Genomic DNA, 27,693 nt, shown 5'->3' on the forward strand with positions numbered 1-27,693 from the left:
GGTCTTGTGGTAACTTGTTTCGGTACTGGCTGTGGGGCCGTCTTGGTGGTCGGCTTGTTTTGCACTGGTCTGGTGGCAAATTTTGTAATCGAAGGCTGTACGTTAGCCTTGGCTTTCGATTGGGTAGATTTAGTGACCGGCTTGGCTACCGGATTGGGTTGTGATTTGGGAGCCTGTTTTCCCTTGTTGCCGGGCCCTCTTTTCCTTTTTCCCACCAAGGTGAAACCGTTTAGCTGGTGTCTGGGTCTGGATTTCTATGGCAGCGGGAATCTTTACTTCCATGGCATCTTTTTGATGCTTCATGAATTGTGCTATCGTAGCTGTGAGAGTTTTGATTTCTTCCTAGAGATCTTCGGAAGCCTTTTCGCTCTTTTCCAGCTTTTCCGTCTGTTTGGGCTTTTGCGAACATTTTAACGTCAGCTATCTGCTTTCGCAGGTCTTCGTTCTGTAAAAATATAAGGTCTAAAAGGATTAGTTTTCCAAACAATTGACAATGATCCTATTTCAATTGTTTAGTATTTTATTTACGTATTTGTTAATATTCGAGAAGCTACCCGGTCGTTCCGTTTTACCATTATCCCTCAAGTCGGAAAGAATTAAACAAGTTACAAAATTTTAAGCATCTGTTGTTAATATGAATTGCTTATCAAAGTTAGGATACATTAAAATACTATCAGATGTTATAATTTTTTTACATTTTTCAAAATATGTTTTATTTTTTTAATATGGAATTAAGAGATTTCAAGAAATTTTAAACAAATTTAGAATATCAAAAAGACCTATAAATTTTTTTAAAATTGGAAAATATGGAATTAAGAGGTTTCAGAGATCTAACAAAAGGCTTGCCGGTGATAACCCCAAGTTGTCGTTATTGTGGAATATTTGTAATTTTTTCTATATATGTAGGGAACGACACCTGATCCATCTGTCTGACGGAGCCGTATCTACGTTTCAAGACTACGCTCTGAATGGTTACGCTTGTTTGTGGAATAGCCGCCACCGAAAGAATACGTTCGAGTGGCATACAATAATGATTAGTTTTTAATTTTTTGTTATATTAATTTTGGTTATAATTTATATTAACAGAAGCAACCGTACAATTATTATTATTGGCTTGCCATAAATTATGAATTATGGGTAATGTAACACCTATACACTGATACACCTATATACACTAAACAAGTTCCTGTGGTTTGGTTCGCTTCGATCTTCTGATTTCCCGCGTGTTGTCCAATAGCTGTATAGCTTTCACGTTACTGTGATTATGCAACCGTAGTTCAAGGCGAAATCTTGGATCACTTCTTGTATTCATTTGATTTCGAGGTCATTGATAATTATTCGCAAAACTGTTTGATGTTTGGCGTATTATCAATATATGGCATTTGTCAACCCCTTATGTGCACACCATGGATCCAAATTGGCTTTATGATTGACTGATAAACCAATCTCTTTGATTTTAGGTTAAGTGGAGAGTATATTTCAATTAACCAATACATTTTCTTGACTTTGAATCTAATCTGCTCTGCTTTTTGTCTAACATGAGGTTTTTAGTTTAACCTACTATCGAGACATATTTCGACGTATTTAGCTGATTCTGCTTGAATCAGGCATCTGTCAAGTGATATAATTATGTATTTGTCATTTTACTTCAATTCAAAATTAACATGGACGGATTTGGAGCGATTAAGCCATATTTTTCAGTCTCTAGTCCATTTGTAGATTTTTTTACCGCTACTTGTACGTTATCTACAGCCTTAGATAACTTAGACAATTTTTAATATGAAAACTGTGTCGTCGGCAAATGTTCCAAGTATTGTTTCTTCTGTTGTAGGGATACGTGGATCTTCAGCTGAAATAGGGTTGAGTGTAGAGATTGCTCGTGCATCTAAAACTCTAAATTTTTTCAAAATGTTATTATTCGAGGAGTCGACAGTAATTGGGGGGAAGCAATCTGTTCATTTTGTATATTAATCCCAAATGCCGTACCCGGTCAAAAGCTTGTGAGACGTCCAGTAATATTGCAGGGCAGTATTTCTTTTCTTCGAGTTCCTTTTTAAGTACCGCTGTTACTCTATGCGCTTCGTCCATTTTTGAGTGGTGATTTCAAACTGCAAATTGGAAATCTGGTATTTCTATAAATTACTTAATGCGTTTTAACAGCAGTTTCTCATATAATATTGATATCGTAGGTAACAGCGAAATACACTGGTAAGATATAACTTGGTCTACTGGTTTATCAGGTTTTTTAAGCAAATGAATTCGAGCAACATTAAATAATTCCGAAACATGCTTCAGTCTCAAACAGGCATTGAATATTCAATATATCTTTTATTAACCAGCCTTTTTAGGATTGATGTTAATATAAATTTCTGTGGCAACTTCTATTGGAGAAATCTGATTTACAACAACATCGGTCTTATGAACAGGATTTGTATCTATTGCAGATTCTATAACCGTCGGTTTGTCGCATCTAGTGCTAACAATACTGGAGTGTGATCAAATGATACTTCGCAAAATCTCTCGATTTGTATTTAATTTGAAGAGATGCCTTTCGAAATGTAAAAGTCCAGTAGGTCTGATAATTTTTACTGCCCCAGTAAGTGGGTTTGCGCCCAGAGTAATAATTACATGTAATTCCAGGTATTATTAATCGTGAACCTCAGGCTGTATGTTTAACATTTTTTTATTATTTAGTTATTATATTGTTACTAGTCGTTTCCGTCTAACCTACGATTTGTCTTTGTAATAACTTAAATCTAGGTATATAACTAGGAGGACCCATCGGCCCTATCTCAGTCTTTGGTGAAATAATGTTTATACGTGTCACTGCTGAATTTTTTAATATATGCACCTCACTACACAATGCTACACAAGATCAGGTGATTTGATTTTCTTGAGTCTATGTCGTGTTCTGGTGGTATCTTTCCTCATGCTCCCTTGCAATTCTCTTGATTTCTTTACTGACTGTGGGTATCTGAAGGTCTCGATGTAGGTAACAAGTGCTATAGTATTTGGGTACACCCACAATACCTCTCAGGACTTTGTTCTGAAAAACTTATTTGATTTATGTTACTCTTTGCAGAACATCCCCATAATTGAACTCCGTATGTCCATATATGTGTTAGTAATTGCTTATATATTAGCAATTTATTATATACTGTTAATTGTGATTTTCTTCCAATTAGTCAGTAGATTTTCCTATTTTTCAACTCCAGTTCGTTTCTTTTCTTCTTCATATGTTCCTTCCAGCGAAGTTTTGCATCGAGATTCATTCGAAGATGTTTAGCGTTGTTGCTATATGGAAATATAGTGTTATTTAATCTTATTGGTGCTTGTACGGTCTGTTTATATTATGAACTGCACGTGTCCAATTATTTAAATTGTCACTTGCCTGTTGTAATTTTCGTGAGGCTTCTTCAGTATTATCTCCGACAGCTATAATCGCAGTATCATCAGCAAATGTAGCCTTCGTAATATTTTCCATTTGAGGTATATCACAAGTGTAGAGCAGATAAAGCATTGATCCCAGTACACTTCATTGTGGTACACCTGCTTTAGCTTCTTTTATTGTAGAGTAAGCTTCTTCTTGTTTGACTCTGAAGATTATGGTTGTAATGTATGATTTTAATAGTTAGGTGTGTTGTTTTGGTAGTATTTTCTGTAGTTTATGCATAAGGCCTTCATGCCAAACCTTATCGAAGGCTTGTGTTACATCTAAAAATATAGCTGAGCATACTTTTTTACTTTCGTAGGCTTTTTCAATAACATCTGTTATTCTGTGGACCTGGTCAATTGTTGAGTGCTTGTTAAAAACCCAAACTGGTGTGTTGGTATTAGGCTTTTTTTCTTTATATGATCGGTTTTATTCTTTTCAACAGGAGTTTTTCAAAACCTTAGATATTATTGGGAGCAGTGATATAGGTCTAATTTCCACATAGGTCTCTTATAGACGAACTGTGTAGACATGAACGCTTTAAATATTTTGGGACTTTCCAGATTGAGTAATCAGTTTCTTTATCACGTGTTACATTTCTCAGATAATCATTTATGGTTTTGTTTTTTATTTCCCTTTTCACTCTTTGAGTTATATTGTTTAAACTATTTTTATTTTCAGGTGTTCTGTTTTGTTGCCATTTTTTTCGTAATTTACGTTTTTCAGCTACCGTTTCCTTCACTTCTTTTGGATAATTAATTCCTTTAGTTGTACTATTAATTTGTGGAGTATTATTCCAAGCAGCTTGTTGAATATCAACTACGAATTTCTCTGCTTCAAAATTTAATTGTTCAGTTGTCTTGAGGGGTACGTATAGTTAAATTCGTTTGTTCAATTGTTCAGCAAATCGTTCCCAGTCTGTTCTCTTGATTGTTAATGTTGGGTTTCTTTCTTGTCTTATTATATTTTCGCTCAACGTCAGAATCACTGGCGTATGATCTGAACTTATCTCAAAATTTTCTTCGATCTTTTTATAGTTGGCTGTTATGTTTCTTACTATGAAGAAATCTAACAGGTCTGGGGTTTTCTCTTGATTAGTCGGCTAATAAGTTGGTTTTCCAGTTGACATGTAACTACATCATTGTTCAGCAGCTGCTTTATGCCGTTCATTGCCTTTAGTTGATGTCATTCTGGGTCCCCATCTAATATTTTCTGCATTGAAATCAACTCCAATTTTAAATATTTCTCCCAGGTTGCTTAGGACATTCAAATAATTTTCCTTTTTTTGATTGTATCTTCTTCTTCACTTCCTTCTCTTGCGGTGTTAGCTGGATGTATGGTATGATAAAATGTATATCCTCTAAATTGTATAAGGACTCTTTTGTTAAATGGGTTTCTGATATTAGGCAAATATCTATTTTTTGCATATCTAGGAATACTTTTAAGGTAGCGTGATGTTTCTGCATTTTGCACTGTATTTTGGTTTAGTTCTGCATTAATTTTTCACTTTTAGCTGATGATGGAAGCGCTCTTGCCATAGCTTTGATGCCTCTGTTTTTTTTGTCGTCATAAGAGTGCCATTACAGTTTCAGCAACTCTGAACAATCTATTATTTTTGTGAATATTGTACGACATTCGGCGTCGAGTTTTATTTGTCCATTGTTCAGTACCGTTGCTTTGAATATTATATACTTGGACCTCATCGTAAAGCAAGTCAAAGTCGGTAATATTACTTACCATACTTGGGGGTGACCTGGGCATTCTAATTTCTTTATTTTGTTCATTATTTGGTTTTACTTTTATTTGCTGTGATGATGATCCCCGGGGAATTATTTGCTTTTATTTTTTTACTTTTACCCGTTATTCAGCCTATTTCTTTCTGCAATTCTTCTTCATCTGTTTCGTATATAACAATTGGACTGCTTTTGTTGGCTTGGTGGTTTGTCCTTGCCTTCAGAGCTTTGTTTATTTAGTTGTAGCTGGAGGGCATATATTTGTTTTTGAATATTGGTTAATGCGATTTCAAGACTCTCTGATTTTTCGTTCATCCACGCATTGTAGAGTGCCCGTTCGTTCTGGGTTCTAGTTGTGTTTTCTACATTCAAAACTGCAATATGTGATATCCTGATGTCGATATTTCCATTTTATCTATTTTTTGTGTAGTGTTCTCATATTTTTTACGTGTTGTTGAAATAATACTGTTATTTTTATGTTTAAAATTATCCTACCCTGCATTTGTGGTCCAGATATTCAGTTTCGGCTCTTAACGTTTTATGACATTTTGCATTTATTTTCTACTGTACTGACCTTTTTTTCCGATGGCACTTTCACTTTTTCTGTTTATTCTAAAATCTCCTCCTATAATATATTTTGGGCTTAATTTTAACAATAAATATCTATAACATGAACATAATAAAGGAGGATTTTATAAATAATAAATGGAAATTAGAAAGAGAAAACTGGAACACTCTATGAACAAATTATCATGAAACTCAATCAGGGTGGTACAGACACTAGAAATAGAAAATAAGAAAAGCGTAGTGATTCTGAACATGGCGTCTTTGGAAATGATGTGTTATGAAGTTCTAACATCTCTAGGATGTGTTACAACAACATGTCGTCAAAATGTGGACAAATTGTACATTTAAAAAGAAGTGGCAATCCCGTCTAGTTCATTTACACTTTCCTTCAAATTTAATAAAAAACATAACTGATATTAAATTAAACGGTCTAAAATATCGCATTACTAGATCGATTTCTATGTACCATAGATATTTGGAACCATTCATGATTTTCTTGAATAGTACAAGTCTTCGTCGGTATTTTTGGCCAAAATGTTGAGAAAATATTAACAGTAGAACTCGCTTTTATTCTATTATGTAATATCTAGAGGAATAATACTAAAATTATGGATTTATAAATACATAAGGATTGATAATCAATTTATCATAAACATATAAGTTGCATTTAATATATCTTAATATTAAACTTGAAAATCCGTTGTAGATCCTTCAGGTCTCTCCTAAAACCTTCTCTGAATATCAATAATCAAAATTCCCAAATTTAAATAAAAATATGCTACCTATCTAAATATACATATATTTATCTTAATCAATTTTAAGGCATATTGATATTTATTTTTCTTGTAAATACTCTAATATGCATCAATGATGCTGATGTTATAACAAAGCGATATTTAAGTTCAAAATAGCTATTCATTTCAAAAATATACGAAATATCTAATACCAGCATAACTAGACATTCAAAACTCTTTTGATTTATTTGTAATATAAATATTGTAAGATCAATTTCGTATTAAAATGGTACTGATAAAATAAATTGATTATGGCCAAAAGCATACCCTTAATCTAGTATTATTTTATCAACCACCTTATAATACACTAATATTAATGATTTACTGAAATCCTTATTTGGGATTTTTATTAATTAGACCTCATAAATGAAATTGACGATGGGCGATAATTGAAATTACAATTACTGACATGTTTAAATGTACTAGGTAAACTAATACATATTTATCTCAAAATATCTACGTTTCACTTATGAAATTAGGAAAAATACAAAACAACAATATTACAATGAACATAATTTATTTAAGTATAAAGGACATTAGGATAAAGTTATGTTATTTGTGTTACATCCACTTCATCGATTTTCTCTGGACTATTTCTTAAGGGTCTAAGTTATATAGACTCACTAAGATTGTGGTAACATTGGCCAATAACTGCAAATTTATCATCTTCTTTCTAATTGAGGTAGACGTCCATATATCCACCTTGTGGGTTATATAACAGTATACATCTTGTATCTTTCAACTCATTTGCCCATGGTTCTACACTTATTGTGTCATTTTCATCTCTATTAGCTGTGGATTCAAAACCATAAGCGGCTTTTATGTTTTGGAACTCTTCGTGAGTCACTAAATCTATTCTTCTTACATTAGTAATATCCACATCGTGTCTTACATCATCCTCTATAACATTAAATGGTATTTTAGCTGCTCATTTGGTTACAATTTATTCTCTATTTGTTTTCGAGAGCTGCAGGAGTTTAAGGTATTTTCATGTCCAAAATATGTTTTGGTGAATTCTACTTCATATTCTTCACCTTTGTTCTAATTTAATACTTGCTAGGCAATGTGTATTTATCTTGTTTCTTCCTTGAACTTCCTTGGACCCTGAAATATTATGCTAGCACAATATAAAGAAATATAGCTTCTTCTCTCTTGACACGAGGTTGGGGCTTGCTCCATATCATTTTCCCATATTTGAATTTCTTTAAAGGTATTAAATTTCAATAACTCCTCAACGTTTAAGTTATGAGTTGACTGTAAATGATTCATTAGAAGATTCGCTTACATTATAGTATGCTCGCATAACTTACATGTGTACAGTATTTTTGTTACTTTGGTATCTTCATTAATAGCAGGATGCTTTGTTTTGGATCCACGCTGTTTCAATATTTGTTTGCTGCTATATTTATTTTCGCAAGTAAAATATTTAAAAATGAATACACCCTTCAGATTTAATGCAGATATTTTTCTAAAACATAAAATTATTGTAAGATTCAGCAGGAAATTCTCTTGTTATGGACATTCAAATTAGAGCAGATATATAACTTCGTACAGTTTTCAAAATAGAAAAGCTTCTTTTGTTCCATGTTTTGTCTTTCCATAGCAATTTGATTTTCTTATATAATTACTTAATTCTACTATTATAATATAAAACAAAGCAATATATATAGAAAAAATTAGTGTATACAATAATATAAACTAAATATTTCAATCAAAAACTAAATAAACTAAATAAACTATATTTCAATACAATCGTAAATTAAACTATCTAAAATTATAAAAAAGACTAATTAAGTAATAATTTGGTTAAAAAAAATTTGCGGTTGCACTCGAAGAAGCGCAATTTTCCCCACTAAGAACACAAAGCGAAATGCACGTAACAGCCTTGGCGTGAAATTTAAATAAAAAACAATTTTTTTCTGGAAATAAATTTGTTAAATTAAATTCAATTAAATAAATAAATATATATATATATATATATATATATATATATATATATATATATATATATATATATACATATATATATATATATATATATATATATATATATATATATTTATATATATATATATATATATATTTATTTATTTAATTGAATTTAATTTAATATATATATATATTTAATATATATATATATATATTTATATATATATATATATATATATATATATATATTTATATATATATATATTTATATATATATATATATATATATATATATATATTTATATATATATATATATATATATATATATATATATATATAAAATATGATATATAACAATAAATATAAATTTATAATGTAAATTTATATACATTTATCTAAATTTATCTATAAATATAAATATAATATAAAAAATATATATCTATAAAATATAAATATTATATACATAAATATAAACCATAAGCAAAAAACTTTGGTGCATAGCAAAATAAAATTACCTCTTCCATCTTTCCGTCAGTACTTTTAATATTTTATCCGAAAGATCATTATGGAATGTACAATTGAAGGAGTTTTAATTTACTTTTTTAAAACATTTGACAAAAATTTTGTTATATAATCGACATGGCAAAATCGCTGAATAATTTAAGATATAGCTCAAAGACCTACTGACTACTTGTATATTAAAACAATTTTGTTAGAGTTTGGGACACGATATATTGTCTTGTCTCTATAAAATCAGTCTCAATTTGTGGGTCTACTAATTTATTCATAATTGTATGTAAACAAAAATCATATTTCATATCTTTTTTAAAATGTTATACCAATTAACCTGAGATATACACTACGGTACAACGTAAAACTTTGTTTGCTGTTATAGGAACAGCTGGACTGAAGTTATAGTCAAGTAATTAACAGTAAAAATGAGCAGAAAGGGGGATACTAGTTGAATGAATACAAACTTTACCTTTACCTTCTGGAGTTTGTTCAAGTGTCGATGATACTTGCTTCGAACACCCTGGTTGCGGGCTTGGAATGATGGATATAGGTACTACCAAGTAAGACAGTTTTGAAATTAACAATTATGAACAGAGATGTGATTGAGTCCTTCAATTTACCTTCGATATAATTTTGATTTTGATCCACTTCAATTTGTACATGTTCTGGGCTCGTGATATTATTTTCACCATAACTAAATTGTTCATAAGTACTTAAAGGAAGGTTTAAATGTATCACACAAATATCTCACGTGGTAACGATAATAAATTATGCCTCATGTTTAACCAACCAGTTTAGGATTTTAAAAGTTTTCTACTCACTTCTTAAGGATCGCTTTTTTAACGGAAAACGATGATGCATTTCCTCACTATCTGTGCATCCGGACACACAACACTTCATAGATCGGGAATACATTTCAACTACGGACTTCTACCTAGTAATAAAATAAAATAATAATTTAGTCTATAAACGTTATAAAAAGCTGACCACACTGTTCTCTACATAGGGCACGTTAAAAATGGGGTGCAAAATAAACAAACCATAGAACGAAATGAACGAATCAGATTCCGTCGCGGCTCTTAGCAGTTTCATGTTGGACGTGGCGAAACATTTCGCCAAAATTTCCATAAATTTCCATATATTCGCAAAATGTTACCAAAATACCCACCTACGAAACTTCCTGCCCTACTCGTATTTAACATAATAGTTAGGGGAGCATAATTGCCAACGCCTCCGACCGTTTTAATTTGGTAATATTAGGTACGTCTGTGTTTCTATCCGGTAGTTTCCAGAACAGTTTCAAATTTAAAAAATTAAAATAATATTTTTAAATTTTCAAACAAATTCCGGTACATTGTTACTATTTGATTGTTAAGCTATATATAATAGTACAGGGAAAGAATGTAATTGACCTTATTCTTGGGTTTGCTATAAATAATCTTGTTCGTTGATTGAAACATATTGCCTTGTCTTACCTTTCGGACCAATAAACTAGTATTGTGGTCGAATAAAGGCCTTCTATTTATCCTGTCAAGTGTGTGTGTTTAGAATATAACGAACATTTGAAATACTATAACATTTGTGCTGAGGTTGTAATAGTGAGTTAAATAAGAATTATTCTATTAACATAAGTGGTGACAGTGATAAAATAGCCAATGGACCATCCCCGTTAAAATGGTAAAATCAGACTGTGTAGGAACTTTGCTTATCGTCTAATCAGAACAGAAGATAGAAATAACTGAATTAGCGAAAAAATGCTGTATGGCGTGATAAACCTCCTCATTTGATGCTTCTAGTGCACAAGCTGTGCCGTCAACTATGATGTCAAAATTTGTTTGTCAAAAATCTAAACTACAAATTGTAAGTGATAACATTGTAATTATTAAGACAAGTGAATCTATCAAATTCCGGTACATTGTTACTATTTGAATGTCAAGCTATATATAATAGTACAGGTAAAGAATGTAATTGACCTTATTCTTGGGTTTGCTATAAATAATCTCCCAGTTAACTTGCCTATAATGCAACCACTCTCTGATACGGTGTCAATGTCCTGTAAGAAATACTTTTATTTCTTGATAAATAAAATACAAATATTCAACAAACATTATAATGGTCACAATCTTGATAATATACTAGGGGTTGCAACGGTGATTACAATAACAATCGTATATCAACTACGTCAGCAAGATCTTCTTCGAGAGACTCCAAGAACCTATATGAATTCCGGTCAAGGCGTCGTCCGTTGTATCCGAAAAATGTACATCTCAGCATTCCCATCGTTCCGACCCGTTACCACGTCCGCCTCGATTAGCGAATGAGTCATTAGGTGCCCTCTATGTAATTGGTCAACAATGCCGATCTATATTTTCTTACGGTCCATCTCTTAGTGACTATGGAAAATTTCACTTGATTCATTTACCACAACGACCTATTTTGATGCACTGTATTTTGATGCACATATATATATATATATATATATATATATATATATATATTTATATATATATATATATATATTTATTTATTTAATTGAATTTAATTTAATATATATATATATTTAATATATATATATATATATATTTATATATATATATATATATATATATATATTTATATATATATATATTTATATATATATATATATATATATATATATATATATATATATATATTTATATATATATATATATATATATATATATATATATATATATATATATATATATATAAAATATGATATATAACAATAAATATAAATTTATAATGTAAATTTATATACATTTATCTAAATTTATCTATAAATATAAATATAATATAAAAAATATATATCTATAAAATATAAATATTATATACATAAATATAAACCATAAGCAAAAAACTTTGGTGCATAGCAAAATAAAATTACCTCTTCCATCTTTCCGTCAGTACTTTTAATATTTTATCCGAAAGATCATTATGGAATGTACAATTGAAGGAGTTTTAATTTACTTTTTTAAAACATTTGACAAAAATTTTGTTATATAATCGACATGGCAAAATCGCTGAATAATTTAAGATATAGCTCAAAGACCTACTGACTACTTGTATATTAAAACAATTTTGTTAGAGTTTGGGACACGATATATTGTCTTGTCTCTATAAAATCAGTCTCAATTTGTGGGTCTACTAATTTATTCATAATTGTATGTAAACAAAAATCATATTTCATATCTTTTTTAAAATGTTATACCAATTAACCTGAGATATACACTACGGTACAACGTAAAACTTTGTTTGCTGTTATAGGAACAGCTGGACTGAAGTTATAGTCAAGTAATTAACAGTAAAAATGAGCAGAAAGGGGGATACTAGTTGAATGAATACAAACTTTACCTTTACCTTCTGGAGTTTGTTCAAGTGTCGATGATACTTGCTTCGAACACCCTGGTTGCGGGCTTGGAATGATGGATATAGGTACTACCAAGTAAGACAGTTTTGAAATTAACAATTATGAACAGAGATGTGATTGAGTCCTTCAATTTACCTTCGATATAATTTTGATTTTGATCCACTTCAATTTGTACATGTTCTGGGCTCGTGATATTATTTTCACCATAACTAAATTGTTCATAAGTACTTAAAGGAAGGTTTAAATGTATCACACAAATATCTCACGTGGTAACGATAATAAATTATGCCTCATGTTTAACCAACCAGTTTAGGATTTTAAAAGTTTTCTACTCACTTCTTAAGGATCGCTTTTTTAACGGAAAACGATGATGCATTTCCTCACTATCTGTGCATCCGGACACACAACACTTCATAGATCGGGAATACATTTCAACTACGGACTTCTACCTAGTAATAAAATAAAATAATAATTTAGTCTATAAACGTTATAAAAAGCTGACCACACTGTTCTCTACATAGGGCACGTTAAAAATGGGGTGCAAAATAAACAAACCATAGAACGAAATGAACGAATCAGATTCCGTCGCGGCTCTTAGCAGTTTCATGTTGGACGTGGCGAAACATTTCGCCAAAATTTCCATAAATTTCCATATATTCGCAAAATGTTACCAAAATACCCACCTACGAAACTTCCTGCCCTACTCGTATTTAACATAATAGTTAGGGGAGCATAATTGCCAACGCCTCCGACCGTTTTAATTTGGTAATATTAGGTACGTCTGTGTTTCTATCCGGTAGTTTCCAGAACAGTTTCAAATTTAAAAAATTAAAATAATATTTTTAAATTTTCAAACAAATTCCGGTACATTGTTACTATTTGATTGTTAAGCTATATATAATAGTACAGGGAAAGAATGTAATTGACCTTATTCTTGGGTTTGCTATAAATAATCTTGTTCGTTGATTGAAACATATTGCCTTGTCTTACCTTTCGGACCAATAAACTAGTATTGTGGTCGAATAAAGGCCTTCTATTTATCCTGTCAAGTGTGTGTGTTTAGAATATAACGAACATTTGAAATACTATAACATTTGTGCTGAGGTTGTAATAGTGAGTTAAATAAGAATTATTCTATTAACATAAGTGGTGACAGTGATAAAATAGCCAATGGACCATCCCCGTTAAAATGGTAAAATCAGACTGTGTAGGAACTTTGCTTATCGTCTAATCAGAACAGAAGATAGAAATAACTGAATTAGCGAAAAAATGCTGTATGGCGTGATAAACCTCCTCATTTGATGCTTCTAGTGCACAAGCTGTGCCGTCAACTATGATGTCAAAATTTGTTTGTCAAAAATCTAAACTACAAATTGTAAGTGATAACATTGTAATTATTAAGACAAGTGAATCTATCAAATTCCGGTACATTGTTACTATTTGAATGTCAAGCTATATATAATAGTACAGGTAAAGAATGTAATTGACCTTATTCTTGGGTTTGCTATAAATAATCTCCCAGTTAACTTGCCTATAATGCAACCACTCTCTGATACGGTGTCAATGTCCTGTAAGAAATACTTTTATTTCTTGATAAATAAAATACAAATATTCAACAAACATTATAATGGTCACAATCTTGATAATATACTAGGGGTTGCAACGGTGATTACAATAACAATCGTATATCAACTACGTCAGCAAGATCTTCTTCGAGAGACTCCAAGAACCTATATGAATTCCGGTCAAGGCGTCGTCCGTTGTATCCGAAAAATGTACATCTCAGCATTCCCATCGTTCCGACCCGTTACCACGTCCGCCTCGATTAGCGAATGAGTCATTAGGTGCCCTCTATGTAATTGGTCAACAATGCCGATCTATATTTTCTTACGGTCCATCTCTTAGTGACTATGGAAAATTTCACTTGATTCATTTACCACAACGACCTATTTTGATGCACTGTATGCAGCATCATTGAAAAATTCTGGGAATATATGAAAAGTTAATTTAAGTTAATAAAAGCACCAGCCTTCTTTCTGTTCTGTCATCATTGTAAAGTCATCCATTTGTACTTAACCATTGCAAAAAGAATATTTGAAATATGTATATAATAATCCTTGTAATAACTAAATAAAAATAAACAAAAACCTTATCTGTGTTCCTTATTTATTTTTTGAAGTCGGATTAATTTTCTTGATAAAAACATTATGTTTTTCTCTTTTTGGTGTTAGATATTTGCTCAACAAATTATGCAGTTATTATATTAAGTATTATAATGGGCATGTCAAGTAAAGTTGCAGTCTGTTTGAGGAAAAATATGAATAAAGGAACAATGATTGAAAATAAGAAATGCTTCAGGCACCGGGGTCCGCTACCTAACCTAACTGATTTGACAGGCATTAACCAAACTAGAACACCCACGAAAAGTCGTTGTTTCCACCGGGAATCGAACCCGCGACCTCCACCTGTGGTCTGAAGACTCTAATAACTAATCTCTACGGCTTCTCATATGATATGGTTAGTCTTTAAAAAGCAAACTGAACGAATTTGTACGGATAACTAATAAAGAATAATTAACTTAGATATTATAGACAAACATATGTGCATTTTCAATTTTTCGTTCCCTTTTCAAGACCATAGGAACCTTTATTTTATTTAATAAACTCTGCTTTTTTTGGAATTCTGTTTGGTCAGCTGATTAAAGTCCTTGTTGATGTGGAACGCGTGTTTGGTGTTGATAAGGATTTGGTATAGGAATTTTGCGATTATACTACGGTGAATTTTTGAAAAGGGATGAGTGAAAAATTCCTTTTGAACCTTTGCACTAATGTATTTGAGTAATTCTGTATATGAGGCGCTCAAATTTTTTTCTCCGCTATTTCTAAATTTGTTCATCTCTTCATGGCCGATGTACTTAGACTACTAAAACCCGTCTAAATAAAGGAGTATGTCTTATAGAGAACCATAATTATTAGAGACAATTTGCTTTTTCTACACGTGGGAGGATACAGGATTCTCTGTGGATTATAACGGCCTGGGTTTTCTTTGGGTTGAATTGCAACTTCCAAAAGTTTAACCATTTAACCTCATTATTTAATTGTCCTACAAAAACTTCAATGTGAGAATATTTTTGTCTTCAGAGATATCGAGCTATGTATATCTTGATTGTGAATTCTTCACGCCATAAACAAAATCTAAAGGGCCGGCTTGGTTGGCACAGTGGTCAAGGGCGACAGGAAGGCCCTCTTACTGTTGCGATAGTAGCAGTTTCGAATCATGCTGGGTAAATTTATGTTTTTGACTATTTATAATACGAAAAAGAAAATCTGTGACTGCGATCAGCCACGCCGGTAACCAAGCTGGGTAAGACCGGATTTCTTCCGAAATCATCTCTTGGACCGTGGGGAACAGATAAACACTATTTAGTAAAAAAGAGACGTTCAGTGTTGTACATACTATTTACATACATATGTAAAATGTTTTCTTGTCAACCCAATATAAACCCAAAAATATCTGAAAAATATGTAAAACATTATTTGAAAATGTCTATATTATGTTGTAGAGCCAGAGAGAATTACAAGAAGATAAATCAAATTGTAGATATATTAAGTTACTATGCTACAAAGGAGTGGAAGTTTGAGAACAGCAACGTGAAAACGCTATGGAAAGAAATGAGAAAGAGCGACCGGGAACTATTTGATTTTGATATTTGTGCTTTGAATTGGGACATGTACTTTTACACTTGTATCCGAGGTAAATCTTACCTAGACTGAAGTTCATTAATGATTGATGCTAGATAAATGATTATAAATATCGATTATATGACAGAAGAACTGAAAAAATCCAAATTAGAAGTTATTTTTGTTATTTCATTTCAACTCATATATATTTTTACATACTAATTACACCCAATTTTTCAATTATTTTGATATACCTTAAAATATTATTTGTTATATCAATTTATTTATGAATCATCATCTAAGTTAAAAAAAATTGGACAGTTTGTATTATGATGTGATGGGAAATGATACAGTCATACTAGACCCAATAGTGATTCCTAACTAGTGCTCAAATATTTCAATATTTTAACGACAGATGACGCTGACTTCAAATTTTCCTATAATGTTTCGTCAGTATTATGTTTCGAATAAAATATAAATATAAAATTTAATACTATAATATTTCTATTTCCTTATAAGAACAATATATATAAATCTAGTAATACTTGTTAAAAAGCTCGTAACACCTAATAACATTTCTAACCTTACTAGCTAAAGAATTTCAGCCTTCCTTCTATTGAGTGTTTTCATTTGTCTTCATCAGATTGCCTATTTTTATCCAAGCACAGTCTGTGATAGGCCACATGAGAACAAAAGTGGTCTGGGGATTAAAATACGGCCTAATATCGGTAATATTCACTATATCACAGGAATTGAGATCGAGGAATTCTTTCTTCAGGTCTTCAAGTCTGAATAAAAACTGAAAATATGTCATTTCCCATTTGGTGGCCTTTATGAACTTGTTTTTCAACTACAAACAGTCGCCTTTGAAATAGAATACCGGGGCATACCCTTCGCCGTTTCTCACCACGAAAAGTACCAAATTATCTACATTAATCTGCAGGAATCCACAGCAATCTTCATGTATGTCATTACATATATTATTAATCAAAACGAACATGATCCTGGTGTAGAATTTCAGAAAATTATACGTCTGCAGAAAGTCTTCCATCAATATTTTTCTATCTTTGCCTTCTACGAATAAAAGCTTCCCAGATGAACCGTCACAATGTTTAAAATTGATCTCATTAAATAAAAAAGCTTCGTATTCGCTAAGGGGATAACAATTTACTCGAAGGCTCTGACAAACTTCTGGTGAATATTTGTTCATCGTGGAGAAAATTCTCTCATTTATAATTCGAACGGAGACATATAACAATAACAAAAATTCATCACCAGCCACTTGATTTTACATCAAATTAGTATTGTTGTTATAAAGGTGATTTTATTCATTTCTATATTCTATTTACAAATTTTATTGCGAATATTTTAGGAGCTTGAGTTTATATTTTGAAGGGCCCATTGGACACTATTCCACAAGGAATAAGAAAATTCTATAAGTTAATGATTATTTATTATTTAATATTATGTGTATGTTGGTGTGTTATATTATATAGTGCTTTGTTAATTTTAAAATATTTCGTTATAAACATATGTTAATTTTTGCGTTTGTTTTAATAGTTTTGATACATATAACTCAGCCCAAATATTTAACCATTCTTAATTATAACCTTTTTTTTCTTAATAATAATCCTTATTGTATATGATATTTCTCTTTATTTATCACTATTTACCTTTTATGCCATGTTATATTACTATAATCAAAATACCAGTATATAAAAGAAAAAATAAACGTACAAATGAACAAAAATAAGCCATTGTTGTTATATCATCAATGTTTTTGATATACCGATTATTTTGATTTTGTTTTCAAATTATATATTTGTAAGTAATTTGTAATCAGCTATATTCCTCGTTCAAACGAGTAGATGACAGTGGCGATGACGAATCTGTAGTTAATTTTAGATATGACTTACCAACAGCTGTTATCAAATGAGTCATCTACTTGAGGTTTTATAAATTGCAAGAATTCACAACTTGTTCAAAACCACCTCTAACTATCTCACTTAATGATAAATAAAATGCCATAGTTGATATTTCAACTCTGTAACTGAAAAAAGCCGAATAATTGAATCTAACCTGAAATCTAAACATAAACTCAGAGAAACATTAGGCTATATGGACATGCATCCGAGCAGGTTTTATGGACCACTATAATTTGTTCAAAAATAATAAGCAGTAATTAACATAGTACGTTTATTGATGAAAAAACAAATTTCACATAATAGAACAAAAAATTTTAATTTCTTATAAGAAAAATATTAGTGAACTTAATACTAATTTAACAGCCTATAATAAGATTTGGAATGTTACTGACTAAAAATTTTTATTTATTTAACATTTCCATTCATTTGACTGCCTACACTCATCCAAGTGCAATCTACAACGGGCCATTTGGGAACGAAGCTTTCTTGATCAAAATATTGGCTAACATCCACAATATTCACTAAATCACAAGAACTTAGTTGAACATCTTCTTTCTCTAGGCCCTGAAGCCTAAACAAAAACCGCAAATAAGTTAACTCCCATTTGGTGACCTTCACGAACTTGTCTTTCAGCTGCCAGCAGGTTCCTTCGAAACAGAACATCGGTGAATATTTTTCGCCATTTCTTACCACAAAGGGTATAAATTTGTTTTCGTCAATTTGTAGAAATCCGCAGGAATCCTCGTTTATATCATTGTGCATGTTTTTACTTAAAGCGAACATAATTCTACCGCAGAATTTGAGAAAATCGTACATGTGCAGAAAGTCCTCCAACAACATCTTCGTATCTCTGCCTTCTATGAATAAAAGTTTTCCAAATTGACCATCGCAATGTTGCAAATTAATCTCATTAAATAAACACGCTTCCCATTTATTCAGAGGATCATAGTTTACTTGAAAACACTGGTGGACTTCTGGTGAAAACTTCGTAAAATTATTACACAACCTATGTTTTATAATTCTAACGGAGACATATTTTAAATCACCGACAATGATGTAAGGCAAATGCTGCAGGTCTATTGTGTGCCATCCAAATTTTACAACTGGAGAACATGGTGGTTCTTGCAATTCTGGTAACGTTTCGGTCTTACTCACTGCGTCTAGGACAACATGTCGGCTTAATTCGTTATCCATATTTTGTCGGTTCGCTGAGTTAATTGATGCCAATTTAACTACATAAACTTTTTTATTCGACATTTCACTTTTTACTTATATTATTTCAATTAACACTCTTATATACTTAAAAAGTACACTACTCTTATAATCTCTACTTATATACTACCTTCTGTCACTGTCACTTCTGTCATTTCAATTGCGAATAATATATATCAAGTATGGAGAATGTTTTATGATACCATGGCAACTGTCAAATTGTTATAAGATTGTTGTTTTTAAATTAGTATTAGTTCTATATGCAATTTGTATGCTCTATTAACTTTAATATAAACAAATATATTATTACAGGCATATTAAGTATATGATTTTTTAGGTATAAGAGTTTATATTTTAAATTGTGTCGTTTTATATAGGACCTTTTTAATTTAAAAACATTTGAAGAAATTTGCGAGTGTTGCCTAAGTTTGCAATTGTGACATTACAAATAACTGAATGAACTAACCTAACTTCTATTTAATCTAGGGATATATTCTGAAAAATATGTTATTCTTTTTATAGTATAAATTAATCGTTGAATTTTAAATTGATCTAATTTAATATGTTTATGAGAGCAATAATTCGTTGAGATATACATTTATTTAGAGACATTGGTAATATTCTGCAGAAAATTTGTGCATGATTGAGAAAATCCTCTCACTTGTACCTAATTCGAAATGAAACGTGCTTCAGATCACTGATAGTGATGTAAAGGCTGCGGATATTCAATGGTGTGCCATTCGAATTTTAGAAATGAAGGTTTCTGAAGGAATGAAGAAGGCTGATGTTTCTTTCAATTCTGGGAATATCATTGTTGCCTACTGATTTAGCCATACCGGCTTTGTTATTTAAACTATTATTTATTAACCATTTGAATTTTTATAGCTTATGATGCATTTGATTTATTTAGGGATAAAAATATACTTTTAATTCATTTCAAATTTAAAACTAAAATATATTATTTCAAGAACAAGATGTACTGAATTGGTTCCACCAAGGGAATAACGACTCTGCCATAGGGCTGCCGAAAAAATATTCATATTTTTCTATGTTCATGGTTTCATATCTTTGGTGATATCATGTTCATATATGATATCATCTAAATTAAGGATTTCAAGCAATCTAAGGAGCTTAGATAGGTTTTCCGAAGCGAACAAGTGATAAACCGTGAAGGGAACTTAAGTTCGGTTTTCGATGTGGTCCAACTGTGGTATACTCAGTATACCACAGTGTGACATATCTATAAAAAATTTGTTATGTTATCGACATAGCAAAATCGCTGAATAATTTAAGATCTAGCTGAAAGAACTACTGACAGTATATTAAAAAATTTAGTTAGAGTTTGGGACACGAGATATTGTCTTGTCTCTTGATACACTACGGTACAACGTAAAACTTTGTTTGCTCTTATAGGAACATCTGGACTGAAGTTATAGTCAAGTAATTAACAGTACAAATGAGCAGAAAGGGGGATACTAGCTGAATGAATACAAACTTTACCATTACCTTTTGGAGTTTGTTCAAGTGTCGATGATACTTGCTTCGAACACCCTGGTTGCGGGCCTGGAATGATGAAAATAGGTACTACCAAGTAAGACAGTTTTGAAATTAATGGTAACAATTATAAACAGAAATGTGACTGAGTCCTTCAATTTACCCTCTATATAATTTTGATTTTGATCCACTTCCATTTGTACATGTTCTGGGCTCGTGGTATTATTTTCACCATCACTAAATTGTTCATAAGTACTTAAAGGAAGGTTTAAATGTATCACAAAAATCTCTCACGTGGTAACGATAATAAATTATGCCTCATGTTTAACCAACCAGTTTAGGATTTTGAAAGTTTTCTACTCATTTCTTAAGAATCGCTTTTTTAATGGAAAACAATGATGCATTTCCTCACTATCTATGCATCCGGGCACAAAACACCTCCTAGAACGGGAATGCATTTCAGCTACGGACTTGCACCTAGTAATAAAATAAAATAATAAATTAATCTATAAACGTTATAAAAAGCTGACCACACTGTTCTCTACGTAGGGATTCCGTCGCTGCTCTTAGCATAGCGAATAAAACAAGAAATGTGTTAAAGGTAGCGACATTTACATGTTGGACGTGGCGAAACATTACGCCAAAACTTAACGTTAGAATATAACGAACATTTCAAAGGCTATAACATTTGTGCTGAGGTTGTAATAGTGAGTTAAATAAGAATTACTTTATTAACATAAGTGGTGACAGTGATAAAATAGCCTCTGGACCATCCCCGTCAAAATGGTAAAATCAGACTGTGTAGGAACTTTGCTTATCGTCTAATCATAATAGAAGCTAGAAATAACTGAATTAGCGTAAAAATGCTGCATGGCGTGGTAAACTTCCTCATCTGATGCTTCTAATGCACAAGCTGTGCCGTCAATCATGATGTCATAATTTGTTTGTCAAAAATCTAAACTACAAATTAGGGCTAAGAGATAACATTGTAATTGTTAAGGCAAGTCAATCTATCAAATTCCGGTACATTGTTACTATTTGAATGTCAATCTATATATAATAGTAGAGGGAAAGAATGTAGTAGAGCTTATTCTTGAGTTAGCTATAAATAATCTCCGAGTTAACTTGCCTATAATGTAACCACTCTCTGATATGGTGTCAATGTCCTGTAAGAAATACTTCTATTTATTGGTAATTAAAATACAAATATTCAACAAACATTATAATGGTCACAATCTTGATAATATACTAGGGGTTGCACGGTGTTGTACGGTGATTACAATAACAATCGTATATCAACTACGTCAGTAAGATACTCTTCGAGAGACTCTAAGAAACTATATCCGGTCAAGGCGTCGTCCTTTGTATCCAAAAGTGTACATCTCAGCATTCCCATCGTTCGGACCCGTTACCACGTCCCCCTCGATTAGCGAATGAGTCATTAGGTGCCCTCTATGTTATTGGTCAACAATGCCAATCTATATTTTCTTACGGTCCATCTCTTAGTGATTATGGAAAATTTCACTTGATTCATTTACCACAACGACATATTTTGATGCACTGTATTCAGAATCATTGAATAGGGACTATGTCTTTTTAATCTGAAGCGGCAGTAGAAATAAAAAATTATGGGAATATAAGAAATAGTTAATTTAAATTAAGAAAGAAAAGAATTTTAAGCAAGTTCAAAGCACCGTCCCTCATTCTTCCTGTTCTGTCGGAAATTAATTATCGGTTAAAAAATTTTAAGCTAAATAATACTAATTGTTCTACTATAGAACAAAAGAAATCTCCGTAAATTCCCTATTCCTACTCTGTTGTGTGATAACAAGACATAGCATTTCATTATAATGATGACAGTGGTGCAGAAACATCCTACAAACAACAAATTTCCGAGAAATCGACAGACATAAAGCTTATGATGCAGATCTTTTCAAGTCGAGGAACAAAGAGGGTATTCAATGTCGGCACCTGTGAACTTACAGGAGTTTTACGGGCGGCCCAATTGATATTTTTATATATTTGTTGTACATGATAAGGCTTTGCTCCAGGAATTAGATGTCGTCATAAACTGGAATGTGATCAGTAAAACCAATTTTAAAATATATAAAACTACTGATGGGTTGGAAATAAGGTATGACCTATTTATATTCCGAAAACTACGATAGATCTGAAGTATATTAATATAGATGATTAGTATTAATATAGATGGCGAAAAAATACAAAAAATGTTTTAAAAACGTTAAAATGTTCCTTTATTTCGTTTTCCTAAGATGTATTCGCAGCAGCTGTTGTATATGTGATGCGTATTGGGAAAATTCCATGAAGAGTGAAAAATATGTTGATATGCTTGAGATACTGATTATGAGGTTCTTTCGATCAAAAACAAGGGTTATACTCAAGTTCTGATCATAACGGATATAATTTTAAAAATGCTTTTGGCGTTATCTCGTAATAAACAAACAACTACAGACGCACTACTACACAGACATGACTACAGATAGACAATTTTCTACAAAATACTAAAAGGAATACAATATACCACGAAGAGATATAACAGAGAGAGCAGCACAATTTACATTTGTAACTTTTCGCAATTTCCTGGAACATGAAATGTGAAATTACGTCTCATCGCTATTGGAATGCCCCAAAATACATTATCTGTTGGAACTTTTGATCCGCACAGTTTTCAGTTTACTGAAGATCTGCTTAAAAATTAAGAAGGAAAGATAATAATTTGAATTAAAATATCTACCGGGTGTTGTGTTGCTTCGTTTTAATTTGGATTTAAATGGATTGTTAGTTGGACTGCTTCGATTTTGAACATTACACAACAGTATGAAATGCATAATGTATATAATATATATAGTAACTAAGTAGTAACTATATATAATAACTATGTAGTTTAAATGTTTACATATTTGTGAATTAGTTAACAATAAATTATTTTGAATAGATTTCTATTATAAAATTGAGAATTATATTATTTTTATTACTCCAGTTATTTCAAATATAGTAAGAATATACATGGGATTGACACTTAGTTTAATAACTACAAGAAAATTTCATTTTAAATCAATAGCATAAAATACACCAGACGGTTGAACTTTATTTTAATATACAAACAATAGTATGAGCTCTCTTCTGTTATTACAGAAATTTGTTTTATGTTTTTAAATATTACGAATTCTTGACATTTATTTTTGATATAGGTGAATTTTACAGCAGATGAAATTTGTGCCATGATGGTCAAAAAACGAAACATCCGTAATATATCCGTCATAGCTCACGTAGATAACGGAAAATCATTTTTAACAGACTCCTTAGTAGCAAAAACTGTTATTATTGCTGGTGCCGAAGTTAGAGAAATACATTTTACAGACACCGGAAAAAATTAACAAGACAGATTTATAAGCATATTAAGAATATGTAGTCTTTTGAAATATTGAACGACGAAATTTACAAACCACTGAACTTATGTGATAATTTTGATTAGTGATTCTGAAGCTTTATCTCTTTAAAATAAAACTGGGTATTTGTTATAACAAAAATACTAACTTTTTTCATAAATAATATTGATTAACGCGAAAAAGAATAGAAAGTTTTCTTGATTAATTTGATTGGTTCCTCTGGGCACATAGATTTCCGTTCTGAAGTACCTACTGCCCTTCGTATAACTGATGGTGCTCTTGTAGTAGATTGTGTTTCGGATAAGTAAATTCCTAAATAATTATTTGTATAATAAATTAAATAATTATGTATGTATTTTTGGTGTTACTTCACTTTGTATTAATTTTACTAAAGAACATGCATAATGCAATTCAATGCAAATGCAATAACGCATATCTAAATATATATCTGTGGTAAAGACAATTTATTAAGAACTTCCGAATTACAGTAGGAAACATTGTAGTGTCTTTACAATCTTTTAATTAATCGTGTTGTCATATCCAACGGCCCCAGGCCATCATCGGTTAATGATTGGTGCTACTGATGCTGCTAATTCGCTATAAATTATGAATTAAGTTAGAAACAATTTTGTAATAATGAATTATTTGCAGGTGTGTGTACAACCGGAAACTATGTGACGTCAGGCTATCGACGAACGTATTAAGCCAATCTTGTTCATGAACAAGATGGACCGTACCCATTTGAAATTGCAGTTGGATGCTGAATAACTTTACCAAACTTTCTGACGATTAACAATCTATGGGCTTAGGAATATTTCAACCCAAAAACAGAACAATAATCACAAAAGATCGTTTTATATGTACATCTTGAATCCATCTACAAAATTTTTGACTTGATTATGAACTGCAAGTAAACATCTGTTTTATTATTAAAAAAAAATTCTTCCAGCACAATTAGGCCACTATACAGTTTACAAAATAACTTTTATGAAGTCATTAGGAAATAAATATATTGTTGGCAGTGCATTGGAAGAAAATTATTAGCCTAGGTATTAAACTCTTTCATGTTACCTCTATCTTTATATCCTATGGTGACAAGCTGTTATATCCAGAATGCATTATATATTTTTAGCTCTTGGGTGTAACTAAAATTTTTATTTTAGGAAAGAAGAATATTCTCTCTACACTGCGCATTAACTTGAAATATGAAGACAAGGATAAGGATGGAAAACAATTTAGTTGGACATGGTTACCTGCTTGTGGGCCTTTGCTTCAGATGATTGCCGTTCACTTACCATCCCCAGTAACGGCTTTGAAATACAGAATGGAAATGTTATACGAAAGTCCACATGATGATGAAGCCGCTCTTGGTATGTGTCACCTATATGGTTTTTAAAACGCGTTAAATTTTGGTATTTATTTGTACGTGACGATTTGTAATTTACAACTCTAGGCTGATTCCTATGATGATGTGTCTAAAATGGTACTCACTTCTAATAAAGGTATTTTCTACGATTTTGGTCCTGTTTTTTCCGGTAAAGTAGCCACCGGCATGAAGGCCCCTATCCTGGGACCTAACTATATGGCCTCAACAAAGAGGATTTACACGAGAAGACAATTCAGGGAGCCATCCTCATGATTGGTCGTTATATAGAGGCCATGGAATATGTCCCATCTGGAAATATTTGCACTTTGTTCGGTCTGGATCAATTTTTGGTTAAGCCCGATGCCATCGCCACATACACAAACAAGTAGAACTTGAATGTCAAGAAGTTTAGCTTATCTTCCGTAGTACGTGTAGCTGTGGAACAGAAGAATCCGACCGATTCAGAAAAACCTGTAGAAGGTACGCAAATGTTCGCTTTTATAGTGTGATTATCACTAAGTAGTCTTTACAATCTTTTAATTAATCGTGATGTCATCTCCTACCGCCCCAGGCCGACATTGGTTAATGATTGGTGCTACTGATGCTGCTAATTCGCTATAAATTATGGATAAAGTTAGAAACAATTTTGTAATAATGAATTATTTCAGGTGTGTGTACAAACGGAAATTATGTTACGTCAGGCTATCGACGAACGTATTAATATTATATCGAGAATGCATTATATATTTGGAGTTCTTGGGTGTAACTAAAATATTTATTTTAGGAAAGAATTATATGAAGCCCTTCTCTTCTCACTGCCAACTAACTTGAAATATGAAGACAAGGATAAGGATGGAAAACAATTTAGGCGGACATGGTTACCTGTTGGTGAGACTTTGCTTCAGATGATTGCCGTTCACTTACCATACTCAGTAACTGCTCTGAAATACAGATTGGAAATGTTATACGAAGGTCCACATGATCATGAAGCCGCTCTTGGTATGTGTCACCTATATGGATTTTTTAAACGTGTTAAATTTTAGTATTTATTTGTACATGATGATGTGTAGTTTACAACTCTAGGCTGACTCACTGTGAATGATTGGTATAAACTAAACAACAATTACCAATTATTATTATTATTTTTTTAATATTTGCAAATGACTATATTTTGTTTTTTGTTTTTAGGTATTAAGAACAGTGATCCTAACAGTCCTATGATGATGTGTCTAAAATGGTACTCACTTCTAATAAAGGTATTTTCTACGATTTTGGTCCTGTTTTTTCCGGTAAAGTAGCCACCTGTATGAAGGCCCCTATCCTGGGACCTAACTATATGGCCTCAACAAAGAGGATTTACACGAGAAGACAATTCAGGGAGCCATCCTCATGATTGGTCGTTATCTAGAAGCAATGGAAGATGTTCCATGTGGAAATATCTGTACTTTGTTCGGTGTGGATCAATTTTTGGTTAAGCCTGATACCATCACCACATTCACAAACATGCAGATCTTGAATTTCATGAAATTCGGCGTAACTCTCGTAGTACGTGTAGCTGTGGAACCCAAGAATCCGGCCGATTCACCAAAACCTGTAGAAGGTACGCAAATGTTCGCTTTTATTGTATTATTATTACTAAGGTTTGTGTCATTTGTCTTAAGGTTTGAAACGTCTGGCTAGGTCTGATCTTATGGTACAATGTGTCATTGAAGAATCTAGCGAAAACATCATTGCCGGTGACAGAGAGCTCCACTTAGAAATCTCTCTGAAGGCCTTGGGGGAGGATCGATCATGCGTGAATTCAAGTTACTTAATCCGGCCCAATAGTGCCCTTCGTGTAACTGATTATGCTCTTGTTGTAGTAGATTGTATTACAGATAAGTACATTTCTAAATAATTATTTGTATAATAAATTAAATAATTATGGAAGTATTTTTTGTGTTACTTCACTTTGTACTAATTTTACTAAACAAAAATTAAAATTTTAAATAATGCATATATAAATATATTACTGTAGTAAAGACAACTTATTAAGAATTTCCTAATTAAAGTAGGAAACATCGAAAAAAGAATTTTGTAGTATCTTTTCAATCTTTTAATTAATCGCGATGTCATCTCCAACCGCCCCAGGCCGACATTGGTTAATGATTGGTGCTACTGATGCTGCTAATTCGCTATAAATTATGAATAAAGTTAGAAACAATTTTGTAATAATGAATTATTTGCAGGGGTGTGTACAAATGGA

The 27,693-nt window shown here is 31.7% G+C and overlaps 1 pseudogene across 1 annotated transcript; it reads left to right on the plus strand.

The window, feature by feature from the left end:
* Positions 1-15,845: 15,845 nt before the first annotated feature.
* On the plus strand, positions 15,846-27,380 carry LOC143205659 (translation elongation factor 2-like; annotated as a pseudogene). Its single transcript, XR_013007844.1, has 5 exons — positions 15,846-16,114; positions 24,734-25,928; positions 26,233-26,447; positions 26,637-27,048; positions 27,110-27,380. The product of XR_013007844.1 is annotated as a translation elongation factor 2-like (transcript).
* The last annotated feature ends 313 nt before the right edge of the window (positions 27,381-27,693 follow it).

This window comes from Rhynchophorus ferrugineus, unplaced genomic scaffold (genome assembly GCF_030347505.1).
Source record: "Rhynchophorus ferrugineus isolate W39M unplaced genomic scaffold, kcgeb_rfMv2 rfM14, whole genome shotgun sequence".
Taxonomy (NCBI): domain Eukaryota; kingdom Metazoa; phylum Arthropoda; class Insecta; order Coleoptera; family Curculionidae; genus Rhynchophorus; species Rhynchophorus ferrugineus.